Source organism: Crotalus tigris, unplaced genomic scaffold, assembly GCF_016545835.1.
Source record: "Crotalus tigris isolate CLP2741 ecotype Arizona unplaced genomic scaffold, ASM1654583v1 scf7180000024471.848039, whole genome shotgun sequence".
NCBI classification, from domain to species: Eukaryota; Metazoa; Chordata; class Lepidosauria; order Squamata; family Viperidae; genus Crotalus; species Crotalus tigris.
The window spans coordinates 607,570-627,121 of NW_024100642.1; the positions used below are offsets into that span (position 1 = coordinate 607,570).

A 19,552-nucleotide genomic window follows, 5' to 3' on the forward strand; every position below is an offset into this window, starting at 1 on the left:
AACTTTTCCCAAACTGGTAAACTATCAGATATTTTCAACTTTTAAGTCCTAGAATTCTCAAGAAGATGGCCGAGATGCTTGCATGACAGAGATTACTTCAAGCATTTGACAGTTGGGGATTCTGCCGTGAATTCAAGTTTAATCCTTAGCTAGACACGTAGCTGTGCACTTTCCATGGTACATCCAACAGATTTCACTTTTCATTGCAGCCAAGCAAAACTGAGAGGAAATGGCTACACTTCCATGATATCATCTCAGTGGCCACAAAAGTCACATGACAGGGAGGATTATGGAAATACCGTCTTGCATTTTTTTTTGCAGGGGAGAGGGGGGGGGTTCAACATATATGCAAGCTGTTGGTGACCAAACTAGTTTTTTTGCAATGCTGTATTTTGAATCCAAGAGAAAGCCAAGGAGCTCTGGCCAATGTATTGTAGGTCCCTCACAGATGGAAAACTTGAGGAAAGGATTCCTTTGGTGTACATATTTAGCACACATAGACTGGGGGAAATCTCCCCTATTGCACCTTGTGGCTATTTGTTCCAAGCACAAGCCAAGGGCACATTAAGGGCTGAAGTATATGGAATACGGACAACCTACAATGGGGTTTTGTCTATTGGTCCTGCAAACCAAAACTAGAATGAGTAGGCTAGCATAGTATGCAGTTCCTTTGCATTTTGGCACAATCCTTTTCTCCGGCCAGGATGCCTTATACATGACTACATGATGCTGATTAATATAGAACTATGTAGAATAGACAGTAAATGGATTTGCAGCTGGCTGACCAACTGTACTCAGCACTTAGTCCTCAATGGCACTATATCTACATGAAAGGAAACATGTACTGAGGTATCTCACAGTTCTCTCTTAGGTCCAGTGCTTGTCAACATCTAGTCCTAGATCAGGCGTGTCAAACTCGCAATGTCATGTGACGTATTGCGACATATCACGACTTTTTTTCCACTGCCGGCAATGGGGTGGGTGCGGTTTTGCGATGACGCATCCGGCCCGCAGGCCAGCAGTTTGACACCCCTGTCCTAGATGAAAGAACTGAGAGGCGCTCATCAAATTTGCAGATGACACCAAGCTGGGGGAAATTGCAAACACTTTGGAAGATAGATCCAACATTCGGATGGATCCTGACAGACTTGAGCACTGGGCCCTATACAACAACACGTAGTTCAGTGGCGAGAAAAGTTCTACACTTAAGCAGGAAAAACCAAATGCACAAGCAGAGGATAAGCAGTACCTGGCTTAACATTAGTGCCTGTGAGAGGGATCTAGCAGTCCTGCTTAAGTATGAATCAACAGTGTGTTATAGCTGCCAAAAAGAGGGATAGTATCAAGGTCACAAGAAGTGATAGTACCATTTTATACTGCACTAGTGAGGCCACACTTGGAATATTGCATCCAGTCACAATATTAAAAAAGATGCTGAGATCCTAGAAACAGTGCAGAGAAGAACGAAGATGATAATGGGTCTGGAGGCTAAACTGTATGATGAACCGTTAAGGGAACTAGGTATATTTAGCCTAACAAAGAGAAGGCTTAGGGGAGACCTGATAGCAGTCTTCCAATACTTGAAAGGCTATCACAGGGAACAGAGTATTGATTTATTCTCCAAAACACTGGAGGACAGGACAAGAAGCAGTGGGTGGAAGTGTATCAGAGGGAGACCCAATTTGAAAATAAGGAGAAATTTTCTTACAGTGAGAAAGATTAAACAATGAAACAGCTTGCCTCCTGGAGTTGTGAGTGCTCCATCACTGGAGATTGTCAAGAAAAGATGGGATACCCATTTATCCAGGATGGTATAAGAGTCCTGTCTTGAGCAGGAGATTGGACTAGAAGACCTCTAAGGTCCCTTCCAGCCCTGTGATTCTATTGAAAAGGACAGCAATGAGTCCAGGCCAATACCTCCCTGGGTTATTTTTATGTTTCTACTAAAGTTATCAGAGGGCTGGACTGGAACCTCCCATGAGCTTTTGTCTTCACTTCACCCACATCATGTTCTCATGGAAACAAGAATCTTTGTTGTCACTCCTGTATATGTGTGTGTGTGTGTGTGTGTGTGTGTGTGTGTGTGTGTGTTGGGGGGGTAGGAAGGAGGGGAACTGAGGAACAGGAACATCTCTAAGCTAATGATTCTTCTGAGAGAAAATAAATCGAGTGCATCCTTAAAAGGAGCAGCGAAGTACTACTTTAGAGGATCAGGTAGCTACTTAAATCAAGACTTATTCTATCAACGGTGCAAATATGATAAAAGTCCTTCTCAGTATTAACCCAATTACTGTTTCTTGTGTGTCCACAAACAAAAATAAAGGCACAATTGTCTCGACCCCATTGGCATTTTACAAGCGCACCCCTCCCAAGGGAACTTCCACAAGTTTTATCTTTGTTCATTTTTAAGAGAGGACCCACTGTCTCAAAGAATACCAGCTGGGATCTGCTGGTCTGGCCTTCTTTAGGATCATCTCTGTCTTCCTCGACTTCTAAATTTCTCGGGAGCAAGTCGCCAGAGAACTCCGGTTGCTTAGCAACCACCTTGGGGACCTTGCACCATGGACACCATTTTAAGAGGCGTAATAGGCCCCTCATAATCGTTACATGAGCTCACCTATAAAGAGGCAAATCTTTACGAAGTTTGCTAGAGGCCCAGCTTTGCGTGCCCACTCCCTTTATTATCATCCAAGAAAAAGGGGGTTAGAAGCAGAGGGAAAGAAAGGGCAGAAAGCATTGAAGGGGGGGGTCGTTACCACAAAAGTGACAAGTCTTAATTTGCCCACACAGATTGATTGTGGTGAGAGAAAAGGGGCAGCATAATTACCTTAATGAAAGGGGTCCCTGCTAGCCCACTCATTTGCCCCAATTTTAGCACAGAGGAATTAATCAGGAAAGAGCAAAATCAATATCCCATTCATGGTCTGTTTTTGTCAAGGACACTTGGTCATCCCTCTACAAAATTGTAGTGAGATTCAAGCTTAGTTCAAATTACTAGACCCAACAGTATTTAATCTGAGAAACAAAAAATATTAAAAGACATAAGCTTATATGAATTGCAGCTCATTACATCCGACACATCCGTGCGTGTGATGGGGTATCCTGCATCTCACAAAAGCTGACGCTTTTAAGAAAATGGTTTAAAAAGATTGGAAAAAAGATACTACAGATAGTCTTTGACTTACAACTACTTGTTTAATGATTATTCAAAGTTACAACAGTGCTGAAAAAAGTGACTTACAACTGTTGCAGCATCCCCATGGTCACGTCATCAAAATTTGGGTGCTTGGCAGCTGATTCATATTTATGACAGTTGCAGTGTCCCGGGTCATGTGATCACTTTTTGGGACTTTCTGACAAGCAAAGTCAATGGCGAAGCCAGATTCACTTTACAACTATGTTGCCAATTTAACAACTGCAGTGATTCATTTAACAACTGTGGCAAGAAAGGTCGTAAAATGGGGCAAATCTCACTTAGCAACAGTTCTTTTGGGCTTAATTGTGGTCGAAAGCCGAGGACTACGTGTACCAGATTCCTGATTTTTTGGCACCACAGACTAACGTGGCTTTCCTAGAATGTCTACTCTTAGGATAAAGCAGGTGTAAAGACAATAAATGGATGGTTCACAAGCTGCATGAAACAATAATAACAAGGCATTCTTGGATCTGTTCGATGTTTGAATCCAAATGCTGTAATAAAAAAAGGGTCTCCATGATGCAAATTTAAACTGCAAGCGTTCCATGCATTCCCCAATCATGTAGATCCCAAAGCAGACATTTATTAAAATTGCTATCTACTGCAATCAATTCAACCCTCAATGGTTGGATATAAACCCAACAAATAAATAATATATGGATTCCATTGCCAGGATAGATATCTCCCATGTCACAGCAGTCTATTTGTTTAGTCTAGCTGCTTCTTGAATCAACACAACTGGGCCTTACTTGCTGACATGCTAATTCTCAGAGCAGTGAGGAAGACCTATTTGTTGTTTTATGGCGCTTTGTTGTATGTGGGACAGAATACAAAGCCTAGACAACATACTGTTTCATCTGTTGCTAGCAATCAATCAATCGGAATAGAACTGGAAGGGACCCTGGAAGTCTTCTAGTCCAACCTCCTGCTCAAGCAGGAGACTCTATACCAGTGTTTCTCAACCTTGACAATTTTAAGGCATGTGGACTTCAACTCCCACAGCAATGCTGGCTGTGGAATTCTGGGAGTTGAAGTCCACATGCCTTAAAATTGTCAAGGTTGAGAAACACTGCTCTATACAATTTCAGACAAATGACTGTCCAATCTTAATATAAGCTTAAGCTGCCAAATAAGCTGCACTTAGAAGGTGGTTAAGTCAAAACCGTGCTAACCAAATTAACTATCATATTTTTGAACTGGAAGGAGGCCAATCTGACTTGATGTTCTGATCTGCATCCCGCTTGGCTGAATTCAGAGTATGGTGGTGCCCAGAACTGGACACAACATTCAAGACAGACAATAACTAAGTAATGTAGAACAGAATGGAACGATTAACCTATGATTTAGACACTGTGTGTATATGTATGTATGTATGTATGTGTGTGTATGTGTGTGTGTGTATATATATATACACACACACAAACACACACACAAATACAGGATTTCCATTGCTAAAAAAGGTGGCTATTAAATGAGTCACGCCCAGTTTTATTACCTTTTATGCCACGGACATTAAGCGAATCTGACTTCTCTCATTTTTATGTCAGCTGGGAAGGTCACAAATTGTTTACATATGACCCTGTGATGCTATAAATATAAATTACATGTTGGTTGCCAAGTGCCTGAATTTTGATCACCTAACCATGAGGATGCTGCAATGGTTGTTAAGTGTGAGGACTGGTTGGAAGTTACTATTTTTGGTGCCACTGCAACTTCCGTTACTAAACAAATGGTTGTAAATTGAGGATTACCTGCACTACTATTGAGGCAGCCAATTTGTACTTTTGCAAATATGAAGCACTGATTACTCATACTGAGGTTATGATCAACTACAATTTCAATTTTTTTGCAAGTTCCATTGTCAAGGTAGATATCTCCCATTTTCTACCAGCCCACTAGATTTCTTTCTCCTAAGCAAGTAACTTTGCATTTGATTCTTTAATTTCTGTTGTTTGATTCATTAATCAATAAAAAACATTTTGCATTTCCCCTCTCCAGTATTAACTGTTCCACCCAGTTCTGCACAATTAGCAAGTTTCAAAGTTACTATCCCCAACTAATCACCAATAAAAATGTTGAAGACCACTGGACTTAGGACCTTGCAATGCCCCATTTATACCTTTCAATACCAGAACTACTAATGAGTTCACTTTGAGTATAATTTTCAAGCCAGGTTGTGTATCTACCTGCATCCAGCCCACACCTACTGATCAGAATAGTCCCCCTCTTGAGGGTACACTGACACAGACTTCAACACTATTCCATAAAGCAGTAAAAACCAAATTATTCTCCAGGGGAATTGATATTCCAGACTACTATGTTTATGACACCTACGGTGTATTTAAATATATTTTTTCGGTTTTTAAGCCTAATCATATATTTATTTTAGACTGTTCTATTTTGCTATTGTGAACTGCCCTTAGGATTCAGCAGTGTAGAAGATAAATAGGAGGGCAGTCCATCAGTTAGTTCACTAAAGATATATTATGCCGACTGCATTCCCATACTCTATTTTGCATCTCAATTAAAAAAATAAGCTACACTGCTATATAATCCCTCCCCGAGATTTTCTATTATTCTCTACCCCACCCTCTGCATTGCTTCTACACTGTTTTTGTGATGGCATTCAACAAAAAATGTGCATTAATTTGCAAAATCTGTAATTTTTCTAAGCTGACCACAAGGTGCTCTTCTGATCATTGAATTTGCCATGCTGGCTGTTGCTGATCTAAACAAGAGATCAGAGCAAGCTGTAGAGGTAAATTTCAAGATAAGTGAAATTCAGTCACATCTGGACCTACCCACATCTGGTCACATGGGTTTCATTTGACCATGTGTTCTCTGTGGGAGTGAATAATTTTCTACAACAAAGGTTCTGTCATCAGTGGACTGGACCAATGTCTTAGTTGCTCTTTTGGGCTGCCAGATGATATGTGTTCGATTTGGGGAGTGGTACGTGCCTCTTTGGAAAGTACCAACTACCTTAAAAGGATGTGATGGTGAACCCACTTCTGAAGAGCCATATGCCTTGTTCTAATTATATCAGACAACTTCAACCATTCTCCATTTCCCCCTTTTTATGGAAGATTTTGGCCTACTGAACCTCACAACGACATTCAATAGTATCGACTGATAGCCCTCTGGACCATCTACAGGGCTGGAAAAAGGTTGGGCTAGTTTACGTGGGTCCCACTCCTCCCTGAATGGGCTGTTCCTGTCAACAGTACCGAGAAAAGGTAATCAGACAACTGATCTCTCTTTTGTGATGTGCCACTGGCCTCAGCTCTCCTGTTTTTCAAAAACCATCTACACTAACCCACCAATTTGGAGTAAGATATCATTTGTTTGCTGATAATACCAGACATGGATGTCAATCGTGGACCAAGTTGGAGATGCAGAAGTCTTGACTCAGGGTCTGGTGTCTGGAGGGACAGAATGGGAAAAAACAATGTAAACAGGACCCTGGCAAGATGGGAGTTATCATTTGTCCAAAAACTGCCTGCATCTCTGTCAGTTCCTATCCTGCTTTTGGATGAGTTATAGCCTTCTTCTGAAGGAGCCAGGTCTTCAACATGGGCATTCTCTCGGATTCATGGTTGCTGCCTGATCATCAAGTGGAGGGCCGGTGACAAAGAAGCCGTTGCCAAGATTTGGTGGATGACCTGTGGTGATCCTCTGAGGTAGGAGGCCTTGTGTCAGACCTTCAAGTTAAGCAAGGTCAGGAAAGAGACTCTATAAGGATTGCTGGAAGCAATGATCCAAGTCTTGAATGCCTGAGAGTTTTTCCCTCCCTCCCCCACTCTTATTTCCAAGAGAAATCAAGGCAGAGTAATCCTGATTTTTTTTTTAATCCACCCTAGTCTCTTTCAAGGCTAAGATGGTGTTTATGTATCTGCCTCTGCATTCCTATTTCAAGGCTCTCTCCACAAGCCTCTACACCAGGGGTAGGCAACCTTATGAAACACTAATATTCTACACTATTTGCCATTCTAATGCAGAAGCGCCACTTAAGAATATGAGGCTTTGTTCTCCAAGCTTGTAGGTTGGTTTCTGAACGTTTCGTTACCAGGCTAGGTAACATCTTCAGCAGAGGCTAGGGCAGGGATAGGAAACCGTGGCTCTTTTATGACTCGTGGACTTCAACTCCCAGAATTCCAGAGCCAGCATGGCTCAGCTTGGAAACCTTTCCCTTCCCCTCAGCATGGCTGGCTTAGGAATTCTGGGAGTTGAAGTCCATGAGTCATAAAAGAGCCAAGGTTGCCTATCCCTGCTCTACACTTTGGCAATGGTGACACAATGCCTTTATCACCTCCAGGCTAGATGGCTGCAACATGCTGTACACGGAGCTGTCTCAGAAGTCTATCTGAAAACCGTTTATTTGTCAATTTTTTTGGGAACGGAATTTTTGCATTTTGAAACTGCTCATCTTTTGAAACCTTAAGTACCACAGAAAGCAGCTGACCATGTGCTGGCAAGCAACAAATCACCACAGCCATGTGATACAGGTAGTCCTCGGCTTAACAATCATTCATTTAATAACTTTTCAAAGTTACAATGGGACTGAAAAAAAAGTGACTTATCACCAGTCCCTGGATTTACGGCCATCACAGCATCCTCCATGGTCACATGATAAAAATTTGGACATTTGCAATTGGTACATATTCACAGCAGTTGCAGCATCCCGGGGAGTCACGTGATCGCCATAGGCAATCTTCCCAGATTGGCTTCTAAGCAAAGTCAATGGGGGAATCCAGATTCAGTTAATTATCACGTTTCACTTAACAGCAATTCGCTTAACGCAAAAAAGGTTGTAAAACTGAGCGCAACTCACTTTAACATCCACCTTGGAAAGTGACAGAAATTCTGGTCCCAATTGTGGATATAAACTGAGGACTACCTGTACTAGTTTTTCTGGGTATTGACATGGGAATGGAAGCTTTAAATCAAATTCTAGGTGTGAGACCTTCTGGACAGTTTTGTTAGATTGTGTTTCCATTTGGAAATTTAGCATTTATGGGCAAAGGTTTATCAGGCTACCGTAATTGCAAAAAAGGAAAAGGACCCTAAGAGATTCTCAGATCCTTTTTTAAGTTTATCAAAATGCCAGAAAGTGCTTGTTTGTCTACTATAAAGGAAAAACAAAGCCAGAATTCCTACACTAGTAGTTACATGTCTTGAGATAACATTCAAGGTTACATCACAATGATCTTGAATGTAATAATGTGGTTAATTCAATGATCTTGAATACAAGTGGTATTCAAAATAGCAACTCAAGCTAATCAAATGGATCTATTTGATTGATTGATCAAATTTCAAAACACTGTCTAATCGTCTCCTCCTCTGCCGTCCCCTTCTCCTTTTGCCTTCCATCTTTCCCAACATCTTTCTCACAGAGGGACTCTGGGTGGCATACAAATAAAATATTAAAACATAAAAAACTGTATGTAGTGAGAGTAGGGCTCACCTCATCTCTTGGTGGGAGGGGGGTAGAAAGTTCCAGGGGGCAGGGGCAATGGCAGAAAAGTCAAAATTCTTTAACTCATGAGGGCCACAATACTCCTTCTCTGCTTAACTGGGTGGGATGGGTTGATGTGATGGGACAAAGAAGCTGTGGCCCAAGCTGAATCAACTATTTTTCAGATAAACATTTCCAGCACTGTTAAAAATAAATTGTCCACCTCCACTCTAATAGGTATTTGTTCATTAATTCCCAGAGGGAAAAAAATCCAATTCCTTCAAGGTAATTTTCAGTCAAAGTAAATTTTGTTGCTGTTTAGTTGCTATGTTGTGTCAGACTCTTCACAACCCCATGGACCATAGCAAGCCAGGCCCCCATGTCCTCCACTGTCTACTGCAGTCTGCCCAAATTCATGTTCATTGCATCGATGACACTGTCTAATCGTCTCCTCCTCTGCCGTCCCCTTCTCCTTTTGCCTTCCATCTTTCCCAACATCAGGATCTTTTCCAATGAATCCTCTCTTCTCATTAAGTGGCTAAATTATCAGCTTCAGTTATCTGTCCTTCCAAAGAACAGTCAGGGTTTATTTCCTTTAGGATTGACTGAGTCCAGGTAAATTACCCAATGACATGAATGCACAGCTAAGTCCTATTGGCTAAACAGCAGAGTGACATCACCCCACATACCCATGATCCCTTCCTCAGTGGGAGCAACTATTGTCCATGACTAAATCAGGATGGAAAACAGTGGCAACCCCCCCCCCCTCCAAAAAGGCCTCAAAAGAACCCAGGGGGAAGAAAATAAATCAGGTGACTATTTACAGCAGCGGTTCTCAACCTGTGGGTTGTGACCCCATTTGGGGTCGAACGACCATTTCACGGGGGTCGCCAAACAACGCAGTCCGCCATTTTCCCCCCTTTTCCTTAGCTGTGCTACTCCCTTTTATTCTATTGGCTTTTGAAAGCCAATAGAATAGACTCTCTTGAATAGAGTCTAATTCTATTGGCTTTCAAAAGCCAATAGGAATTGTCCAGGCTGTCTCTGCCCTGCTGAGCCCGCCAAAAGTCCCATTCTGCAAACGGTGCTGCAAGTTGTCTGCAGCGAAGGCGAGCTGTCTGGAAGTTTCCACCCCTCCCTGCTGAGCAACTACTAAAAATGTAAGTAAAACAGGGCCAGGGGTGGGAGGTGATAGGCCGGCGGGCGCAGGGAGGGTTGCTGGCGTGTGTGGGGCCCGGCAGGTGCCTTACCTTCCTTGGGCTGGGCCAGCTGGTGGCCCAGCCGGTGGTTGGCCTGCGCCGTCTCTGCCGCTTGCCAGCTACGCCTCGGCTGGCGCAGGGGGCGGCACCACGCATGCACGGTGCTCCCAGGCAGGGAAAGTCCTCGACTTACGACCAGTTGGGGTCGCAGTATTAAAAAGGTTGAGAACCACTGATTTACAGGATGATCATTATAATGGATGAGGTGCACTGTTTGCCAGAATCAAACAAATCAATCAAATTTCCGTTTTGATCCAAAAACCAAAACTGGAGAATGGTTAGTAATTTCCTGTTCATTTGTTAAATTTATTTGCCATCCATATCGCCATGGGGCTACTCTAGGCAGCTCACTATATGATTAGCAAGTTTCTGAATTGCTAATTGTTTTTTCAGATATCCAACAAATTTTGAGGATTTTTTATGACAGACAGCAGGCAAAAGCTGTAGGATCAAGAGAGAAGAATTCTCATTTGCAAACAACTTTTCAGCTGGCCACAAGTATTTCTGGAATCCAGTCAGACAATAAAGAGAGAATGCAGCACAGGTAGTCCTCGACTTACAATTGAGCTCAAAATTTCTGTTGCCAAGTGAGACATTTGTTAAGTGAATTTTGCTCCATTTTACGACCTTACTTGCCACAGTTGTTTAGTGAATCACTGCAGCTCTTACGTTAGCAATACAGCTGTTAAGTGAAATGGCCTGTCCCATTGACTTTGCTTGTTAGAAGGTCGCAAAAGGTCATTACATGACCTCAGGACACTGCAACTGACATAAATACAAGCCAATTTCCAAGTATCTGAAATTTTGATCATGTGATCGTGGAGATGCTGCAATGGCCATATGTGTGAAAAACAGTTGTAAGTCACTTTTTCCAGTGTCGTTGTAGCTTCAAACAGTCACTAAATGAACCGTTGTAATTGAGGACTACCTGTATAAGAAAATTTTGCAATGCTTTCTACCTTTGAAGTGTGCTTAGAAACCGCAGTTAATTATTAACTGGGATGTGATAGAGAGAATATTACATCAGTTTTGAAACAATTAAAGTTGTGACCTCATTATTTCATGGTCAACTCAACGTAACAACATACCCAGCTGGACAACTCTAATCTCAGCAGGTAGCTTTTAAATGGTCAAGACTAATGTGCTTTTAGGGCTACTTGCTCCCAATTCTTTAATTGTGGCATGCTTTCTTTGGTATTTCTCTTTCTGAGTCATCTAATGGCATCTTCATTTTATTTTCAGTTTCAGGTGAAAACTTGCTTTCTCTCACTCACACACATAAAAACCTCCTCCTAACAGTTTTTTTTTTTTTTTTTTAGTTCTTGCTTTGCGTTTGTTTGTAATTTCACCCTCTGCTATTTGTCTTTTATGGATTTTAAATCATCTGGGAGACTGAATGCTCCCTCCTCGTTTATCTGCTCCAGAAAGTTGAGGGACTGGATGGATTAGGGTTTAGGTCCTGTCCTGCAAAAGTGGAAATTTTTTCACAGGACGTAAACGTAGCCCATGACATTACATGAACGCTGTTTCCAAGTGTAAGCCTCTCTGTAAGCCATAACTGAAAAGCAGATGACTAAGAATAATGAAATGGGATATGCTGGAGAATGCCATGGATTGGTGAAGCTCCCGGGACAACTGGTAGGAATGACGTAGCCGTGAACACTAAATCTACTGTATACTAAGAATCCATCTCTTTGTTTACACTGCAGCATTTGTGCCAACTCATTCCCCAATGACTTCTTTTAAGATCCAGATGTTAAAGGAAACAAGAGTTGGGAAAAATACTAGGTGAGCTATCCAGGTTTGGGAAGCGTGCCAAATACAAGAAGATGCTGATGCAACAACACAGCTTTACTATGCAACATCTTCCCTTTTTCTTTGACCATTCCTCCGCCTGGCAATTGAGATGTAAGAATGGGGAACAGAGAAGACAAGCACTTGTCCCAGCAAGTGTTTTAAGGGAAGATACCATTTTAGCAAGCTCTTTATGACTGGAAGGAAGATACTACAAATTTCAACTCTACAGTACAGGTAGCCCTCAACCTCCAACCACAACTGAGCCCAAAATTTATGTTGCTAAGCAAGACACTTGTTAAGTGAGGACCTTTCGTGCCACGCTGTTGTTAACTGAATCATGGCAGTTGTTAAGTTGGTTATGTGAATCTGGCATACCCATTGACATTTTTTGTCAGAAGGTTGCAAAAGGTGAACACGTGATCCTGGGACACTTTAACCGTCATAAATGTGAGTCAGTTGCCAACTGCCTGACCATGAGGATGCTGCAACGATGGCAAGTATGAAAAAAATGGTCACAGGTCACTTCAAAAACTTATGCTGTAATAAGTGTTCGGTTCTTTACGGTGCCATAAGACTAGCTGCTATTTTTGCTGCTAAAGGCCAATACAGCTGCCCCTCTGGACCTAATGAAAAATATCTCTCCACATATAATAATTGAGGACACAATGAATACAGATAGTTCTAACATTACAATCACTCATGTGATAACCATTCAAAATTACAACAGCACTGAAAAAAGTAACTTAGGACTGGTCCTCATACTTATGACCATTGCAGCAGCCCCACAGTCGCACTATCAAAATTTGGCCGTTTGACAACCAGCATATATTTATCCCACTTGCAGCATCCTGGGCTATAGTGATCACCATTTGCGGCCTTCTCTGATGGCTTCTGACAAGCAATGTCAAAGGGGAAGCTTAATTCACTTAACAACCAAATGACTCATTTAACAAATTCAATGATTTGTTTAACTACTGTGGCAAAAAGGTCATAAAATCAGGCCCAACTCATTTAACAACGGTTCTGCTGAGCAATGGATATTCTGGTCCCAACTGTGGTGGTAAGTTGAAGGCGACCAGTAAATGGCATCTACCCAGTGCTTCAATCATTTGAGTTCTTTCCCACCGGATAAGAGCTGCAGATATTACCATCGTGTTATAGCTAGGGAGGACATTTCTCCCAGGAAGTAATGTTAACTGAAATCAGCAAGTTTCCATTTTAAGCTAATCTCCTTGGTGGTTAGGTACATTGTTCCAAATCTTTGGGTTTGATCTTCCTTCTTTGTCTCTCTGCTAACAATTCTGGAAGAAGGTATTTATTTTGCAGGATTTTGACTCTTCTTTGTTTATCTTTATCAAGCAACATGGCTTTGCATATGATACCAGCTAAAGCAGGGGTTCTCAACCTTGGCAACTTTAAGACTTGTGGACTTCAACTCCCAGAATTCCTCAGCCAGCTTTGCTGGCTGAGGAATTCTGGGAGTTGAAGTCCACAAGTCTTAAAGTTGCCAAGGTTGAGAACCCCTGAGCTAAAGAGAAGAATCATTAAGTTCAGGGTTCAATTAACCACATATATAAAATTCCACAGATGAAAAACAGAAATCTAGGAACTCAGAACGGAAAGAAAAACCAATACAAGGATGTTGCATGCAAATTAGCTTTAATTCCCAAACTCTAGGCTTGCACATTTCTAAAGTTAAATTTCATCAAAACCCACTGTCAACTTTGAAAATGGAATTTCCAAGCCTCGGAGTTCTGCTTTATTTGTCTCTGTCTGTCGGAACCACGACACCCACAGGTTTCTTATACTGAAGAAAATGCAATCAAGATTGAATTCTGAAACCAAATAGGATGTCCAGTGGCACCTCTGACATCAAACTCAAGAGCAAAAAAGTCTGCAAAGTGGTCAATTAAATGAAAAGCATTACAGCAAGTCATCTCCCTTTTCTGTATCCCCAGCCCCTGGTGTTCGAAGATAGACAGCTTCTGAACACAGAAATTTATCATGGCTAATACGTGACTTAATTTGCTTACTGCTAGCCTCTGCAAATGGCCCCAATCATATCGTAAAAGACTTGCTAGATCAGTACAAAATTTCAGTGATCTCAGAAGCTCTGGCCAGTCTGATGCTCTTCCAAAGTATACAAGCAAGACAAGAAGGCACCACTTTGCTTCCAGGGATTGCTCTAATAATATACTGTATTATGGCTAGAGAAAACCATGGTCTTCAACTTCCGTGGCTAATAGGTATGAGTTATAGCATGGAAAAACTAGGCGCAGCAGACTGCCCTTCAATGTTATAACACACAACATATATACTTTTGTCTTTTTAAAGAAATCTAAATGCTTACATTACTAAAAAACCCTACAAACTATTTTGCCCGTCAACTCAGCCCACCCACAGGAAATCTATGAAATTCAGGAGGTACGGAACACCCTCTGCCATTTATTTATTAAATTTATACGCTGCCCATTTCACTGTCAAGTGCCTCCATGTGTCACTGGATGATTACTAGGTTCTCCCCCCCAATTCCAAGTATCACCCCCCCCAAACATCCACACCTTTCATACACACGTTGCTCATTCATTTTACATTGGGTTGGCTTAGCAACCATTTATATTCACCTTTTCTGCATTAAGAGAAATCTCCAGGAGGAAACTTGAGTTAATTTGGGAACAAATCCTGCAAATGATGGTTAAAGAGGCTTCTAAACTGATTCAGAACAATGAATCTATGTTCCCAGGGAATAAAAATGAGTGCAGTCAGACTTACTTCCAATGAAATATTCAGATACACCGTCACTATATCTTAATGTTCTAGAATGGCTGTCAACACTCTCTTCATGATCCCCCCCCCCATCTAAATCAGAGGCATCTGTTTTGCTATGTCCTGCAAGAAAAACCCTGGTGCCAATTCTTTTCTCAGTGGCCATTTATTATTTTAATATAGGAAGGAGAACGTGTTTCATTTGTAATTTTAGAAACTTAAATTAGGGGGTCCTTCAAGACGTTGAAAAAGATGTGGACTTTGCTGGGAATGGGAGTATTTCCCCTATAACGAGAGGAAAGTTTTGTCAGAGTGCTATCTCCAATACATTGCAATTCTATTAACTTCAGTGGAATATTTAAAAAATGCAAGGGGTTTAGGAGAGGAACACCCACAACCGTCCTGGAAGGAAGGGAGGGGACAAGCATCCAGGAAGGGGTGGGGCAAGAAAGGGGGAACTACAAGGTCGGCCAGACTCCTGGGGGAAGCTTGCAACACCCCCTTTTTACGCATGTTTAAAGTGAGGGCAAAATAATACGTGAACAGGACCGGGACTAGGGGGTGGGGGTGGAAAGACTTTTACTTTGACATCAGATTCTTTCCGGCCGCAAACCAGATTAAGGGCCAGAAGAAAACACCGATGTCCCCTTAAGATTCCTGCCCTTCCCCCGCTTCCCCCCCCCTCCAAACTCCCCGAGAGCTGCCTCCGCGATCTCTTCTCCAGGGCCATCTCTGGAACACAGGACACCATTGTCCAAAGTGAACCCCCGGTTAAGCCCTTCGCCAAATGAAACAGCCCTAAAAACTCACCACCTCATTTATGCAACAAAAGAGCGGACGGAGACACGAGGGCTCGTCTCTAAAACCGCGACTTTATAAAGAAAAAAAAAGGGGGGGATCCCCACTCCTTTTCCCCTCTTCTCCCCCCCCCATCTTAACTCTACATTCGCTTCCCAAGCGGGTGAAGGTGGAAGAGGAAGCAAGCACGGCCAGCAAAAGAGGGAAGGGGGGGGGGAAAGGGAAGCAGCTATTACAACTTTCCGAAACAAATGTTGCCCCCCCACTGGCAAAAGGCCGGCGGCTACCAACCCAACTGTATTTGGATCACCCCACGCTACGCTGCGTTTTGCGGAGGGGGTTTGTTTTGGAATGAAAAAGTTTTTTTTAAAAAATAAAAAACATTATTTAGAAGAGCGAGGGAGGAAGAGAGGACAAACCACCTCCAGATCATCGCTTCTGCTCCCCCCTCCCACTCCGACTCTTCTATCCTCCATTAAGTAAACCAGAATCAACTTCCTTGGAGTTTTACATTTCGAAAGCCATAGAATACAAGCTCTTTGGGGCCTACGCAGACGACAGAAGCCCCACCGCCACATTTCACCCCACTCTCAACTTGTGTGTGTGTGGTGGGGGGGAAGGCTTTAGGGTTGCCAATTATTGCAAACCGAACTTGGAGCGGCCTTACGCCGAGGCTTTTTGACGCAGGTTCCACCCCCCCTTTTCATTAATAAATAAAAAAAAACTTTGAAGAGGATGCACTTACAAAACTGCTGGCTGGCGATCCAGGGAGAAAAAGCTCCCGTCCTCTAGAATCCTCTTCCTTCCTCCCCCCCACCTCGTCCTCCACAATCGTGGGGAAGGGGGGGATGTCCAAGAAGCCTCCTCTTTTAAAGCAGCCGGCTAGATTCCTTCTTCCTTCTGATCCTGCCGCTCCATCGCCCCCTCCTTTACCAAATGCGCTTCTTACACGTGCAGTCGGTCGGAAGAGCATGCGCGCACACGGTACCTTATTCACTTGGGTTGTTCCCTCCTCCCGGTCAAGCTATTAATTAGATTGCATTGGCAAAAATTCTCCTCCTCCTCCTCCCCACCCCTTTTATTTGGCGTAAAATGGAACAGTTGGGGGCGGGGAGAGAGAGGGAGAGAGAGGTAGCAGTTGGTACAGTTGGACTTGTAACTAGGCGAGGGTTAAAGAAATCGGCGTCGGAGGGCCGGCCCGAAGATTGGAGAACGGGGAGCTGACGATGCAGCAAAGCCCCCCCTTCTTTCTTTACGCGGCAGTTTGGGGCCACGTGGAGAGGCCGGACTAATAAGGCTCACGCAACGAAGCCCGCTCTTGTGTGGTCGGAGACATGGGGGGGGGCTTCCTTCCACGTGTTGGGGTGCGCAGCTCCCACAGAGGACAGGCAGCAGCGCCGGCAGCTGCGGCTCTTATATCCGGTCCTGCTGAGCCTCCTGGAAGGAGGAGGAGCACCCGCCGTCAAGCCCGGGCAGGGCGGTGCTTCCGAGGGCGCTCGATTGTCCAGGATGGCCTCGTCGAGGGAAGAGCGAACCAGGGCTTGCATCCCGCGCGGCCTAGTAGCGCCTCTTGGCCGTACCGAGAATGCGTCGCTTCTCCGAGCGTTTCTTACAGGAGCGCGACGGACTTGGCTACTCGTGCTCGGGGTAAAAGAGGGATTTCTCGCCTTCGTCAGCGTTTGTCGGATTACCGGCTGCAAAGACTGAAACGGCAGCCTCTCCGGAACGACCCACCACCGAAAAACTGCAAAATCTTGAAAACGAACTTTGCAAATTCTTTGGAACTCTTCGTCAGGCTAGATCACTCTTAAGTACTCTTCTCGGGTTGGGATCTTTGCCGTGTTATTATGGATGGTGGGCTTCTCCCCCCCCCCAGTTATGTATTATTTTAATTTTCTTAAGACACTGGCATTTTTATTCTAGGAAAGGTGAGGACGGCAACCGGCATAGACATTAATTGCTTCTTTAACTCCATTAGTGCATCTATTTCACACCTTGAATGGTTAAGTCTGAAGGTAGTCTCATAATTTGGAGGCTATGAATGTTAACTGGCACTTTTTGGGTTCGTGACAGCGAATGCTGCCCGGAATCTGCATTCACATTTTACAAAAGTGCCCCCAAGTCCCTTGAGCAGTATTCCAGTGGAGACAGACCTGTAGGTTTATATGGCACATCTTTTTTTTTTTTTTAAACTCTTGGGGTTAAAAATGTTGCATAATCTTTCTTCTGGCCATAATGGTAGTAAGGCTGTTTCCTACACCTTCATTTGATCCATATATTTTTAAGTTTGCAATAGTGGTGAATATCTGTAGCTCGGGTGTAGGTGGGTCGGTTTCCGAACATTTGGTTACCAGGCTAGGTAACCTCTTCAGCAGCCTTTAGGGCCTTGGTGGTGAACCTATGGCACAGGTGCCAGAGGCGGCACTCAGAGCCCTCTCTGTTGGCACGCGTGCCGTTGCCCCAGTCCTAGGCTTTCAGCTGGGTTTTATAAAACCTTTTCACTTTAGGCTTCCGCCGCTGTGTGCAAAAAAAGAAAAGGTTCAATCAATCAATTTCAACTTCTCGGAAAAAAAGATCTCGGCAAAGTTGGAATTGATTGATTGAACTTTTTAGTCCCATCCAGTCTGCTGTTACCACTGAAGCCACGCCCACTTAGTGGGCCACTCCCACCCATCATCCGATGATACATAAGTGGGTTTTGGGTTGCAGTTTGGGCACTCAGTCTCTAAAAGATTCACCATCACTGGTTTAGGGGATGTCAGTGTTTTTCTGTGTCTAAGGGCTTCAGGTGTGGGTATGTCAAGTGAGGGTCTTGACACACCCACACCTGAAGCCCTTATAAAGACAAGAATGCTGGCACTGACATCCCCTAAACCAGGGGTAGGCAACCTTGGCTCTTTTATGACTCATGGACTTCAACTCCCAGAATTCCTCAGCCAGCCATGCTGAGGGGAAAGGGAGAGGTTTCCAAGCTGAGCCATGCTGGCTCAGGAATTCTGGGAGTTGAAGTCCATGAGTCATAAAAGAGCCAAGGTTGCTTACCCCTACCCTAAACTCTGCTGAAGATGTTACCTAGCCTGGTAACGAAATGTTTAGAAACCAACCCACAAGCTTGGAGAACGAACCCTCATATTCTTAAGTGGCGCTTCTGCATTAAAATGGCAGATAGTGTAGAATATTAGTGTTTCATAAATAAATTTGAAGTAAAAATTCCTTCCTAAAAAGGGTGAAGGAAAATGGAATGTTATTAAAATGGGATTTTATTTTTTCTAAAGTATACAGGTGATTTGCATGCAAGCATCCTGAACTGCTTTCCATCACATTTGTTTAGAACGATGTCACACGTTTTTAACATTTTCGTCCATTTTGAGATACCATTGTCCATCGAACCTACAGGTAGTCCTTGGCTTACATCCATATTTGAGCCCAACATTTCTGTCATTTGTTAAGTGAGTTTTGCCCCATTTTACAACCTTTCTTCCCATAGTTGTTCAGTGAATCACTGCAGTTGTTTAGCAACATGTTTGTTAAGTGAATTTGGCTCCCCCATTGACTTTCCTGGTCAGAAAGTCACAAAAGGTGACCATGTGACCCCAGGACACTGCAACCGTCATAAATATGAATCAGTTGCCAAGCGCCTGAACTTTGATCACATGACCATGGAGACACTGCAACCGATGTGTGAAAAATGGTCATAAGTCACTTTTTCAGTGCTGTTGTAACTTTGAACGGTCACTAAATGAACTGTTTTAAGTTGAGGACCAATTGTATCAGAAAATAAATACAATGCCTTTCAAAAGCAAACTGACAAGCAAGATGAAGTCCTAGTGATAGGAAACTGTACCCTTAAATCTGTTGAGAGAAATTCTGCAAAACATGGTCCTTCCAGGAAGAATTTGCCATGCTTGCTGACAGTTCTCCCCTTTGAAAGATGTTGGAGGAAGGCACAATTGGATCAGCTATACTGGAGAGGACATGGGAGGAGCAGGAACATTATGGACGAGTCACTGTGTTAATGCTGGAGTTCTTGATTTGAAAAGAATCCAAAACTAATCACATCTTGGAATGTCAAGAACTGGATTGTAGGCACTCCAAGTATTCATTAGATGCCACGTGGATCAGGTAATAGGAAAGGGAGCTGAAGGTGGATGGACATTTCTAATGGATATTTAAAAAAAAACAGTTGCAAAAAGTAAAATGGGTGGTGGTACTGATAAGTAGACTGTTGAAGTTGCCAGATTTTTTTTAAAGCACATGTCGGAAAATGCAAGAATCCCAAGT

At 43.1% G+C, this 19,552-nt stretch overlaps 1 protein-coding gene across 8 annotated transcripts in view; it reads right to left on the reverse strand.

The window, feature by feature from the left end:
* Nucleotides 1-19,552, reverse strand: part of GATAD2A (GATA zinc finger domain containing 2A) — a 112,558-nt gene that overhangs the window by 72,833 nt on the left and 20,173 nt on the right. For 4 of the 8 annotated variants that reach the window (XM_039333023.1, XM_039333029.1, XM_039333018.1 and 1 more), the window contains exon 1: nt 16,017-17,733. The exons of 2 other annotated variants lie outside the window; for them this stretch is intronic. The gene's annotated coding sequence lies outside the window, so the exon portion shown is untranslated. Of the gene's footprint in view, nt 1-6,554; nt 6,619-16,016; nt 17,734-19,552 lie in introns of those variants that run through there. 2 more of the 8 variants (XM_039333026.1, XM_039333021.1) reach the window with 1 other exon arrangement.